Source organism: Globicephala melas, chromosome X (genome assembly GCF_963455315.2).
Source record: "Globicephala melas chromosome X, mGloMel1.2, whole genome shotgun sequence".
Taxonomy (NCBI): domain Eukaryota; kingdom Metazoa; phylum Chordata; class Mammalia; order Artiodactyla; family Delphinidae; genus Globicephala; species Globicephala melas.
Window position 1 is genome coordinate 34,826,296 of NC_083335.1, and position 12,959 is coordinate 34,839,254.

At 40.2% G+C, this 12,959-nt stretch overlaps 1 protein-coding gene across 1 annotated transcript in view; it reads right to left on the reverse strand.

Moving 5' to 3' along the window:
• The window catches only part of TMEM164 (transmembrane protein 164), a 161,823-nt gene that overhangs the window by 64,757 nt on the left and 84,107 nt on the right, over positions 1-12,959 (reverse strand). The gene's annotated exons all lie outside the window — the stretch shown is intronic.

Consider the following 12,959-nt stretch of genomic DNA (forward strand, 5'->3'; position numbering starts at 1 on the left):
ATCAGGCAGCATTACAAAGGGGAACTGCGGGAGCCAGGTGTTATTACACTAGTGTGTTATTCCAGTAGAGACCTGTTTCTTAGAGCAAGGCTGCTTATTTCCACAGCCATGCCCAAGGCTTCTCCCCAGACAGAGACCTGGGCATAAAAAGGCTAGCTAATACAACCCAGGGAGCCAACTGCAGCGTTTGCAAATGCGCTCTCCCACCTTCTTAGAAACACCTTCAGGGGCTGCTGCGGGAGGTGGGGAGGGCAGAAGCGGCAGCCTTCCAAACTTTCCTTCATCTATTTTACATACTGGGTTCTGTGATTTAAAAGCAAAACACAGAAGAAAAAAGAGACAGAGACAAGAAAACCACGGGTCTCCAGCATCGGGTAGGGATACCGTTTCCCAAGTCCAGACTTGTTAAAACCCACACTAGGAACCCTTTGTAAGGGGGTTCCTGATTGGCTCAAGAACAAGCAAGTCAGGAACAAATTCTGCTTGTGTGAGCTGTGGGGATGGAGTTAAGCAGCTTCCTTCATCCAGGCAAGTGGTCCTTTACTACTGAGGGAGAAGCAAAGAATGACAGTCTGTTCCTCCTGGAGAAAAGCTAATTTGACGGGTCACGTACAACCATCGCTGAGTCAACGTGGCTTCTGGACCTCAAGCTCACTCTCGCGCTCTCTCACACCCACACTCACAGCAGCCTCGTGATACCAGGATCTCTGTTTTGCCCTGACTGGGACCTAGAAGAACTTAAGCTCTTCTCTTGGCGCTCACAGACGTGTGCCTAAGACTAACAGAAATGTTGTAAGGAGCCCCAAGGGAACAGCACACAAGCCCCAAGGCTGCTGTTTGTTTCTTTCTGCTGCCTGTTGTTACCAATGCTGCGATGGTGGTGACGATGTGCACTTAACATATTCCAGGGCAAGTATCAAATTAACTGCTTTAAGTAAATTCTCTCGCCGAATTTTTTTTTTTTTTTTTTTTTGCAGTATGTGGGCCTCTCACTGTTGTGGTCTCTCCCGTCGCGGAGCACAGGCTCCGGACGCGCAGGCTCAGCGGCCATGGCTCACGGGCCCAGCCGCTCCGCAGCATGTGGGATCTTCCCGGACCGGGGCACGAACCCGTGTCCCCTGCATCGGCAGGCGGACTCTCAACCACTGCGCCACCAGGGAAGCCCATCTCGCCGAATTTTTACAGCAATCTTATGAGATGGGTACAATTAGTGTTTGCATTTTGTGGGTGAGGAAACCAGGCTCAGAAAAGTGAAGTGACTTTGTCAGTGTCACACAGAGGACAGTAGAGCCACAATGCAAACCCAGGTTTATCCGACTCCAGACCCCTCTCACTGTCTTGTATCAGAGCCTGACTCCCTTCCTCCATTGCAAATATGACCTCAGGTAGAGAGTCACAGGTGCTCCATTTTCTTTCCTTTTGGTTACAGGAGTCTCTCTTACCACCTCCTCGGAGGTACACCAATGCAATGGCCCTCCCTGGGTTGGCCAGACTACCATGCTTTTACAACAGCATCCTTCTAGGGGGCACCCCATGCTCTCAGAAACTGACTGTTCAAAACTCTGGCTCGAGCCTCAATGCCTGGAGCAGGGCTCATTAACAGCCGTTCCAGGGCTGGGGTGAAGTAACGTTTGGCCTAACTCTGCCCCCGGACCCTGCTAAGTGACAGTCACAGCAGAAACACTCGCCCTGGGAGAGGAAACATCTCACTGATAGTCGAGGTAAAGCTGAACTCTAGTGCCAGGCTTTGCCACTGACCTTAAAAGAATGCTGGCATTTACACAAGGCCGAGTAGATATTTGGGCAACAAAAGTTAAATCTTGAGGATAATGGAACTGATCCCAAAGGCCCACGGAAGGCCAGAGATAAAGAAGATAAAAGCCAACATCAAGATTCAAAATAACCAATAAATTCCTAGATAAAGATAAGCCTTGTTCTGGGTCCTCAAAATTCAGTTCCACAAGCTACATACAGGCCAAAGGGTGAATTATACTTAATATATAAAAGGGTCTTGCATATCACTAATTATAAAAAGTATCTAACATATATTGAGCACTTTCATGTGCCAATCACTGGACTAAGTATTCAAATGCATCATCTCATTTAATCCTCACAGTTTTTATTATAATCAATATCATTTTCAATTTCACAGCTAAGAAAACCAAAGCACTAAGTGATTAAGTGACTTGCCCAAGATCAAACAGATAATAAATAAGTGGCAGAGGGAGAAGTCACACTCACCAAGTTTCAAGACCGTGTTTTTGCTGCTGTACCCTGCACTTCAAATCCATGATATGAACATTACACGTTGCGTGCGTGTGTGTGTGTGTGTGTGTGTGTGTGTGTGAGACAACAGACCAGGTAGGAAAAAAGGTTCTGGGATGCCCATGGGACAGGGAAGGTCATGCCTAAGAGCGACGGAACCCCTAGTGTGTTCTGGGGCAAAACTGCCCCAATTACACAGCTTCACTGGCCTCTACAGACCCAGGGCACAGCCCAACAGGTAAATGACTGACCACATCAGAGGCAAAGGCTTTTGCTTTTGCTTTATACCACCTCCAGCCTGCCACTCAGATTTCTATTGGGTATTGGAAATAGAAAATGAACCACTAGAAAATCCAGTGAGAGTTCCTTCATCTGTACAATGGGAATAATAACAGTACCAACTCACAGAATTATTATAAGGAGTTGATATGTATAAAGTGCTTACAAAAGTACATGGCATACAGTAAGACTCAGATACATGTTTCTTAAATAAATGGTGAAGAGCTCACCTAAAAGCCTCATATTAAAAGGCGAGAGGGATCATGAACCACGGAGGAAAGTCGAACTGTTTTAAAAATTCGAAGTGTGAGAAGGAGATCGAGAGAGAGCAAAAGGACAGACTGAAGGCCAGAACCAAAGAGTAGAGCTTGGAGATGGACTCCAGGTCAGTTCGTCACACTTATCAATCTTCTTCTTGCTGGCTAGAACACTTGCCCATTACCACTGTCACAAATATTCTGTCAGCTTTTTTTGTTTCTGTGTAGGATACTGTACTAAGTTACCTTAGTTGGTAACAACCTGGGGCAATATGGCAAGTGTTATGGGTTTGATTCTCTTTCAGGTCAGTTAATTTCATTAAATTTACTCCACACACATTAGTCCCTTAGTGCGTGTCTAATATCGTTCCTGGTGCTATAGAGAAAAGGAGATCAATATAATTAAGACCTAGTATTTGCCTTCAAGAAGCTGACAATCGTATTGAGAAGCCAAGAAATAAAATAACTAGAGGAAATGTATTATAATGGTTAAGAACTTGGTTTGGAATCAAACCTACATTCAAATCCCAGCTCTACCATTTACTGGCTGGCTGAGTTGACTCTGGACAAATCACTTAAAATATGTGATTCAGAAACTTCCCTGGTGGTCCAGTGGTTAAGACTCTGCGCTTCCACTGCAGGGGGCATGGGTTTGATCCCTGGTCAGGGAACTAAGATCCCGCATGCCCCACGGCATGGCCAAATAAATAAATAAATAATAAAATTTTCAAAAATAAAGAAAAATATATGTGATTCTGTCTCCTCAGTAATAAAATGGGGCTAATAACAGTATCAACTAAAAGAGTTGTTGAGAGAATTTAATGAGGTAAGACCATGTAAAGTGATCAACATAGTGCTTAGGACATAGTAAGCACTCAATACATGATAACTATTATAATCCTTAATAAAGCAAGGTAAATGAATATCACATTATTATTCACAATGACAAATGAAGTTATTAAAAAACCCTCATCAAATGACATATTTGAATTTAGCACTTGATTATAACCAAGAATCAAAAGACATGGAACAGATAAAGTCCTCTGAGTGCCTGGAAAGGAAAATTCATAGAACGAAATTCTCAAAGGAAATTATAAAATATTTTGAACTGGACAAAAATTAAAATACGATATGCCCAAATGGGTGAGATGCTTATAACATGAAATTCTTATATTAGGAAAAAAGTATGGTCTCAAAGCAGTAACCCAAGATTCCACCTTAAGAATCCAAAAACAAGAAGAGCAAAATAAACCCAAAGCAAGCAGAAAGAATGAAATAATAAAGAGCAGAAATCAATGAAAGTAAAAACAAAAACAATAGAGAAAAATCAATGAAATCAAAAGCTTGCCTTTGAAAAAGGCAATATAATTGAGAAACCACTAGGCAGAATGACATGGATAAAAAGAGAGAATGCAAAAGTTATCAATATCAGGAAGGAAAGAAGGGCTATCACTACAGTCCCTCAGGAATTAAAAGGATAATAAGGATATACTATGAATATTTCTATGCACATAATTCAAGAACTTAGAACAAAATGGAGAATTTCCTCTAAAACCACAAACCACTAAAACTCACCAAAGATGAAATAGATAACCTGCACAGTCCAAACCTTGCCATTTGGGACAACATGGATGGACCTTGAGGGGATCATGCTGAGTGAGGTAAGTCAGAAAGAGAAAGACAAATTACTGCATGGTCTCAATTATATGTAGAATCTAAAACAAACAAATAAACAAAATAACAAACTCATAGATTCGAAGAACAGACTGGTGGTTGCCGGAGGGCAGGGGGTTGGGGGTGGGTGAAATGGGTGAAGGTGGTCAAAAGGTACAAACTTCCAGTTATAAAAGAAATAAGTCATGGGGATGTAATGTACAGCGTGGTGATGACAGGTATTGTACTGTATTATTTGAAAGTTGCTAAGAGGGCATATCTTAAAAATTCTCATCATAAGAAAATAAGATGCAACTATCTGTGGTGATGGAGATTAACCAGACTTATTGTGGTGATCATTTCACAATATATACAAATATCAAATCATTATGTTATATACCTGAAAGTAATATAATGTTATGTGTCAAGTATATCTCAAAAAAAAAGAATCTGTAAAAAAAAAAAATCTGTAAAAAAAAAAGAATCTGTAAAAAAAAAAATCTTCTGAATAAGACTCAGATGGCTTCAGTGATCAATTCTACCAAGCATTTATACAACCTGGTCCAGAAAATACAACAGAAGCAAAGCATTTCTCAGCTCATTTTATGAGGTTATTATTACCCAGATACAAAACCTGGGGGGCAGGGGGAGGGGAGGTGGGAGGAGGAGGAAGAAGAGGAGGAGGTGGAAAACTAAAACTAAACCAATATCCCTCATGAACACAGACCCTAAAACCCTCAGTAAAATGTTAGCAAATCTAATGCAGCAGTATAAAAAGAACACTACTCTACGACTAAGAGGGGTTTGTCCTGGTAATGAAAGGTTGGCTCAGGATCTGAAATTCAATTAATGAATTCTACCAAATTAACTGTGTCAAGAATAAAAAAGTATATGATCATATCAACTGATACAGAAAAGGCATTTGTCAAAATTCAACATCTATTCATGATAACAAAAATACCAACAAACTAGCAATAGGAGGGAACTTCCTCAACCTGATAAGGGACATCTAAAAATTACTATGCCCAAAATCATACTTAATGATACCGAATGCTCTCCCCATTAACATCAGGATCAAGATGAGGGTGCCCACTCTCAGCACTCCAATTCAACACCATGCCAGTAGTCTTAGCCAGTGAAATAAGGTAACAAAAATAATAGAGATTGGAAAGGAAGAAATAATACTATCTCTGTTTGCAAAGAATTATTATATTTATAGAAAATCCCAAGGAATCAACAGGAAAGTTCCTAAAACTAATATATGATTTTAGCAAGGCTGCAGGATTGCAAGGTCAACACACAAACATCAATAACATTTCTACACAATAGTGGGGTAAAACTGGAAACCAAATTTTTTAAAATATATACTATTTACATTATCTTCCCCAAAACTGTAACACTTAGGTATCAATCTAACAATATACGTACAGAATCTGTACACTGAGAACTGCAAAAGGCTGATTAAAGAAATCAGAGATCTAACAAATAAAAAGACATACCACGTTCAAGGATTAAAGCGCTCATCATAAGAAAGATGTCAATTCTTGCCAAAATTATCTATAGATTCAATGCAATTCTGATCAAAATCTCAGCAGGATATTTTGTAGATACAGGCCAACTGACTCTACAATGTATATGAAAGGGCAAAGAAAGAATAGCTAAAATAATTTTGAAAACGTAGAAGGTAGATGAAAGAATCACACTACCTGACTGTAAGCCTTATTATATAAAATTATAGCAATCAAAACAATGCCATCTGGCCAAGAAAAGACATATCAAGCGATGAAACAGAATAGCCCAGAAATAGACCCACACTGATAGATTTTGATTTGATTTGATTTTTCATCAGATTTGATTTTTCATCAGATTTGGAGGCCAGAAGGCAGTGGGGCAATGGGCAGATATATATTCAAAGTGCTAAACAGGGGCTTCCCTGGTGGCGCAGTGGTTGGGAGTCCGCCTGCCGATGCAGGGGACACGGGTTCGTGCCCTGGTCTGGGAAGATCCCACATGCCGCAGAGCCATGGCAGCTGAGCCTGCGCGTCTGGAGCCTGTGCTCCGCAGCGGGAGAGGCCACAACAGTGAGGCCCATGTACCCAAAAAAAAAAAAAAAAAACAAAAAAAAAAAACAAAGTGCTAAACAGGTGTGTGTTGGAGGGGGGTGCTTGTCAACCAAGAATCCTATATCCAACAAAGCTATCCTTCAAAATTGAGAGAGAAATTAAAGACATTTCCAGAAAAGCAAAAACTGAGGGATTTTGTTATGACTTGACCTGCCCTGCAAGAAATGCTAAAGGAAGTCCTGCAGGTTGAAATGAAAGAACACCAGACAGTAACCCAAAGCTGTATGAAGAAATAAAGATCTCAGTAAAGGAAAATACATGGGCAATTATAAAAGCTAGTACTAGTGTAACAGCAGTTTGTAACTCTAATTTTGTCTACATGATTTAAGAGATTAATACATTTTTAAAAACACAATTATTAGTCTAAAAGTTAGTGTTACTGTAACTTTGGTTTGTAATTCCACATTTTGTTTTCTACATAATTTAAGAGACTAATGCATTTAAATAGATTAAGTTTGGAGGCATACATGTATAAAGATATAATTTTGTGACATCACTAACTGAAAGGGGTAGGGATGAAACCGTAAAGGAGCAGAGTTTTGTATATTATTGAAATTAAGCTAATAAATTCAATATAAAATGTTATAACTTTAGGATGCTAAATGTAATCCCCATGATAACCACCAAGAAAATTGTTGGAGAATATATGCAAAAAGAAATGATTAGAGTATTAAATTGTTACACTACCAAAAAAAATCAGCTAAACACAAAAGAGGACACTAATGCACGGAATGAGTGACAGAAAGTTATAAAGCATATAGAAAACAAATAGCAAAATGACAGAAGCCCCTGCTTATTAGTACTAACTTTAAATGTAAATGGATTAAACTCTCCAATCAAAAGAGATTGGCAGAAAGGATTAAAAAGAAAATATGATCCAACTGTATGCTGTCTACAAGAGACGCACTTTAGATCCGAAGACAGAAGTAGGTTGAAAGTGAAAGGATAGAAAAAGATATTCCATGCAAATGGTAACCAAGAGAGCAGAGGTGGCTATAATAATATCAGACAAAATAAACCATCAATCAAAAGAGTTTACAGGACTTCCCTGGTGGCGCAGTGGTTAACAATCCACCTGCCAGTGCAAGGGACACAGGTTTGATCTCTGGTCTGGGAAGACCCCACATGCCACGGAGCAACTAAGCCCGTGCGCCACAACTACTAAGTCTGCACTCTAGAGCCCACGCACCACAACTACTGAAGCCCACACGCTCTAGGGCCCGCACACCACAACTACTGAGCCTGCGTGCTGCAACTATTGAAGCCCACGCACCTAGAGCCCATGCTCTGCAACAAGAGAAGCCACCGCAATGAGAAGCCTGCGCACCGCAACAAAGAGTTGCCCCCACTTGCCACAACTAGAGAAAGCCTGCGTACTGCAACGAAGACCCAACACAGCCAAAAAATAAATAAAAATTTATAAATAAATAAATAAATGTCTGCCCAAATAAAAAGAGTTTATAAGACAAGGAAGAAAATTATTTACTAGTAAAAGGTTCAATACAGCAAGAAGATATGACAATTATAAACATGTTGGTACCTGATAACAGACCATCAAAATATCTGAAGAAAAAATGACCAAGTTGATGGTAGAAATAGACAGTTCTACAATAATTGTTGGAGACTTCAATACTCTACTCTCAGTAACAGATAGAACAGTCAGACAGAAGAAAAGCAAGAAATTAGAGGACTTGAACAGCACAAGAAACCAACTAGATCTAACAAACATATAGAGAACACTTTACGCAACAACAACAAAATTCACGTTCTCTCAAGTGCATTTGGGACATTTCCCAGATAGACCATATGTTAGGTGGCAAACTAAGCTTCAACAGATGTTAAAAGATAGATATTACACAAAATATCTTCTCTAACCATAACAGGATGAAGTTAGAAATCATTAACAGAAGTACAGTTGACCCTTGAACAACACGGGCAGGGGGTGGTTTAGGAGCACCAATACCCCAAGCAGCAGATATCTGCATATAACTCTATAGTTGGCCCTCCATATCCGAAGTTCCACGTTCACAGATTTAACCAACCGCAGATTGTACAGTACTGTAGTATTTATTGAAAAAAATCTGTGTATAAGTGGACCCATGCAGTACAAACCCATGCTGTTCAAGGGTCAACTGAAAAATGGGAAAATTCACAAATTTGTGAAAATTAAATACATTCTTAAACAATCAGTGGATCAAAAAAGAAATCACAAGGGAAAGTAGAAAATAAAATGCAAATCAAAATCGTAATAAGATACTATCTCACACCATTAGAACGACTACTATCCAAAACAGAAAACAACAAATGTTGGCAAAGATATGGACAAATTGGAACTCTTATACACTGTTGGTGGGAATGTAAAATGGTACAGCTGCTGTGTAAAACAGTATGGCAGTTCTTCAAAAAATTAAAAATAGAATTACTATATGATCCAGCAATTCCAATTCTGGGCATATACCCAAAAGAATTGAAAGCAGGGGTTCTCTGGGATATTTGTACACTGATGTTCATAGCAGCATTATTTACAATAGCTAAAACATGGACGCAACCCAAGTGTCCATCAACAGGTGAATGGATAAACAAAATATGCTATATACAGACAATGAAATGTCACTCTGCCTTAGACATTGTGACACATGCTACAACAGGGATGAACCTTGAGGACATTTTGCTAAGTGAAGTAAGCCAGTCACAAAAGAACAAATACTGTATGATTCCACTTGTATGAGGTACCTATCTAGAGTAGTCAAAATCGTAAAGACAGAAATGCTGGTTGCCAGGGACTGGAGATAGGAGGTAATGGGATTTATTGCTTAATGGGTACAGAGTTTCAGTTTTTGCAAAATGAAAAGAGTTCTGGAGATGGATGGTGGTGACGGTTGCACAGCAACATAAATGTACTTAATGCCACTGACCCCGTACACTTTAAAAATGGTTAAGATGTTACATTTTACGTTGTGTATTTTATCATAATAAAAAAAGATCTCATAGAACTGTATGCCAAAAAGTCAACTCTACTGTATGATAATTAAATAAAATTCAAAAATATATGAGAAGCAAAACACTCAACTCTCCCAGCCTCAGCTTTTCCACCTACAAAATAAGTGATCCTAGATTCTAAGCCTTTCAAATAGTGCTTTTTCCCTCTAGTTTTAACACTAAAATTTTCCAACATACAGAAAAGTATAAAAATAATATAAAAGGAACCTCTGCGTCCAGCAACCCACTTTAATAAATTTGAACATTACTGATTTAGTTGAAGTTCCATGTAACCTTCCTGAATACCATTCATCTCCTCGACTCCCTAACCAGATGGAGCCTTTATTCTGAAGGAGTTCGAGGCCTTCCTATGTTTTTTTTTTTTCTTTGCGGTACACGGGCCTCTCACTGTTGTGGCCTCTCCCGTTGCAGAGCACAGGCTCCGGTCGCGCAGGCTCAGCGGCCATGGCTCACGGGCCCAGCCGCTCCGCGGCATGTGGGATCTTCCCGGACCGGGGCACGAACCCGTGTCCCCTGCATCGGCAGGCGGACTCTCAACCACTGTGCCACCAGGGAACCCCCTTCCTATGTTTTTATACATTATTACATTTGTGTATATCCACAAACTATATACCTTGTTGTTTCATGTCTATCCCATTAAATAAATGATAAATGATATACTCTGTGTCTGTGTGTGTGTGTGTGTGTGTGTGTACATGCATATCCATCCCCTTCTGCAAATTACGTTTCATTCAACATGGCTTCTTCTAATTGTCCATGTTAACACACTCAGTCTGTTTTTCACTGCTGTATATTATTCAATTATATGAATATATTAGAAGTTATTTATACATTGTCATGTTGATTGACGTCTGGATCGACTTTTTTCCCTTCAGCCAGGAACTACGTTAAGATTTGCTTTCTGTAATTTGTATTATAAAAACAATAGATATATTTCTATCATCCCAGAGCCTAGGGTCCTTCCACTCTACTTCTGTTTCCGTAAGCCCTTGGTCTCAGAGTATATACGTTTTGCCTGCTGTGTGAGGCCCCACAGCACAAGCCTGTCATGTAGCAGGGAATGCAGTTAGGATCTTACATCTTTGAACTCACTTATCAGAAAGCATGCCAAAAGCCGCTGAATCTAGGTGGAGGTCATAACCGTGCTTGGTGTACCGCCCTGTTCACCTTTCCAAAGGTTTGAAAAATTTCAGAATAAAAGTTGGAAAATAAAAAAAAACAAGTAAAGAAAACCAAACAAGTACAACAGGAAGGCTTGGCTGGCTTTGCCTGTGGGCACGAAGATAAACTTCCTGGTTGCAACTGGTGGTTTCCCACTTCCTTGTTCTGGACCAAATGGGGCTACACAACTGCAGGGGCTCCAAAACCTTTCTTCCTGTGAATTTCATGAAGTTGGCCCAAGGCCCAATCTGGAAAGTGCCCAACTAATGAAAAGGGTTACTTCTCCGAAGGCAGTTTTCATTCTGAAATTCTACTTATCTGCATGAAAGCAATTTTCCTTCCCTGGGATCCTAATTCTAACAGTTAGGTTAGTACACAGATGGTGAAGCCTAAGGACAAGGATAATTCTATATATTATTAACACCTATTGATTACTGAGTCTATGTTAGGTTTCACGCTAAGAGATTAACATGGATCATCTCTCATCTAATTGTCACCACCAAAGAAGTAGTTACTATTCATAGCCTTCTTTGACAAATGAGGAAATAGATGCTAAGATTTAAGCCTTGCTCCGAAGGCTTAAGAAATAGCAGAACTATAACCTGAAGCCATCTACTTCCACTGCTCTCAAGATTCCACAAATCACATCTATCCAACAAACCAAATGTCGAATAACAGGGCACGGTTTAAATACATATTATGTCCATTCAAATGATGAAATACTATGCAGTCATTAGAAATCATGTTTAGAAGAATATTTAATGACACTGGGAAACAATCATAGCATATTAACTTTTACTATATTACAAAGTAGCATGTATAAAATAATCCCAATTTTGTTTTTCATAATGGGCATATATACACAGAAGACTGGGAGGAAATTATACCAACATATTAATGGAGGAATTATCACTTATTCTTATTTTCTTCTCTATTGTTCTGTAACGCTTGATGTTTTCCTTATAGTGACTGGATTACTTTTATAATGAGAATGAAATGTCTATTTTTTCTTTTCTTTTTTTTTCCTTTCTCTCTCTCTCTCTCTCTCTCTTATTTTTTTTGGCCACACCGTGCGGCATGCAGGGTCTTAGTTCCCCGACCTGAGATTGAATCCGTGCTCCCAGCAGTGGAAGTGCAGAATCCTAACTACTAGATCGCCAGGGAATTCCCCCTACTTTTTCATTACCCACTGAACAGCTCCTACATAGCTTACCCAAACCTCATCTACTATCCTGTACTGTTTTTCCCTCCTGGAATTACTTTTGCCCAATAATTAGCACAGTAGATTCTGAACTTTGCTTCCAAAAGGATTAGGTGTGCTGACAAAGTACAAAGAGGCCCAAAACGATCAGTCCCCGCTCCTCTGCTGAGAACTCCTTTTCATGCTTCCCCAGATGGGAAAAGTCATCTGTATCTCCGGCCTTGCTTTTACCGGGAAAATGTGTACGTTCAAGCACATGTTGAAAGCAGAACAGCCCAACGAGGGAGAAAAAAAGGACAAAAGCAGTCCCTGCTCCAAAAGCCTTCAGAGAGACTTCCAGGAGAGAATTTGGGGAGATGAAAATACTGAATCAGAATCTGTGGGCCAGGGACTTCCCTGGTGGCACAGTGGTTAAGAATCTGCCTGCCAATGCAGGGGACACGGGTTCAAGCCCTGGTCTGGGAAGATCCTGCATGCCATGGAGCAACTAAACCCATGCGTCACAACTACTGAGCCTGTGTGCTGCAACTACTGAAGCCTGTGCACTCTGGGGCCCACGCTCCACAACAAGAGAAACCACCGCAATGAGAAGCTCGCACACCGCAACGAAGAGTAGCCACTTGCCACAACTAGAGAAAGCCCGCATGCAGCAATGAAGACCCAACACAGCCAAAAGTAAATAAAATTTAAAAAAAAAGAAAGAAAGAGACTGTGGTCTAAGACTGTAGAAGTCAAAAATTCCCAGGAGAGAACAAAATTGAATATGTACACGTGGGGAGAAAGGCTGCTTCTGCTGTGTATGGAAGGGGAGGGGAGACCCGTGAACAATCTGAAAGCTTCTTCCCTCTTCCATGCATTAAGGGAGAATATGTATAGTTGCAGGCAGCAACGTGGCAGCGGCTCAGAGGACCGCAGACACCAGAGCAGCTTCCGTATCAGAAAGGAAATCGGTGTCCTTGAATTGCTGTTTATTTACTACGGATTTTAGGTTTCCAGTATCTTTCCCTTTGAAATCTACAG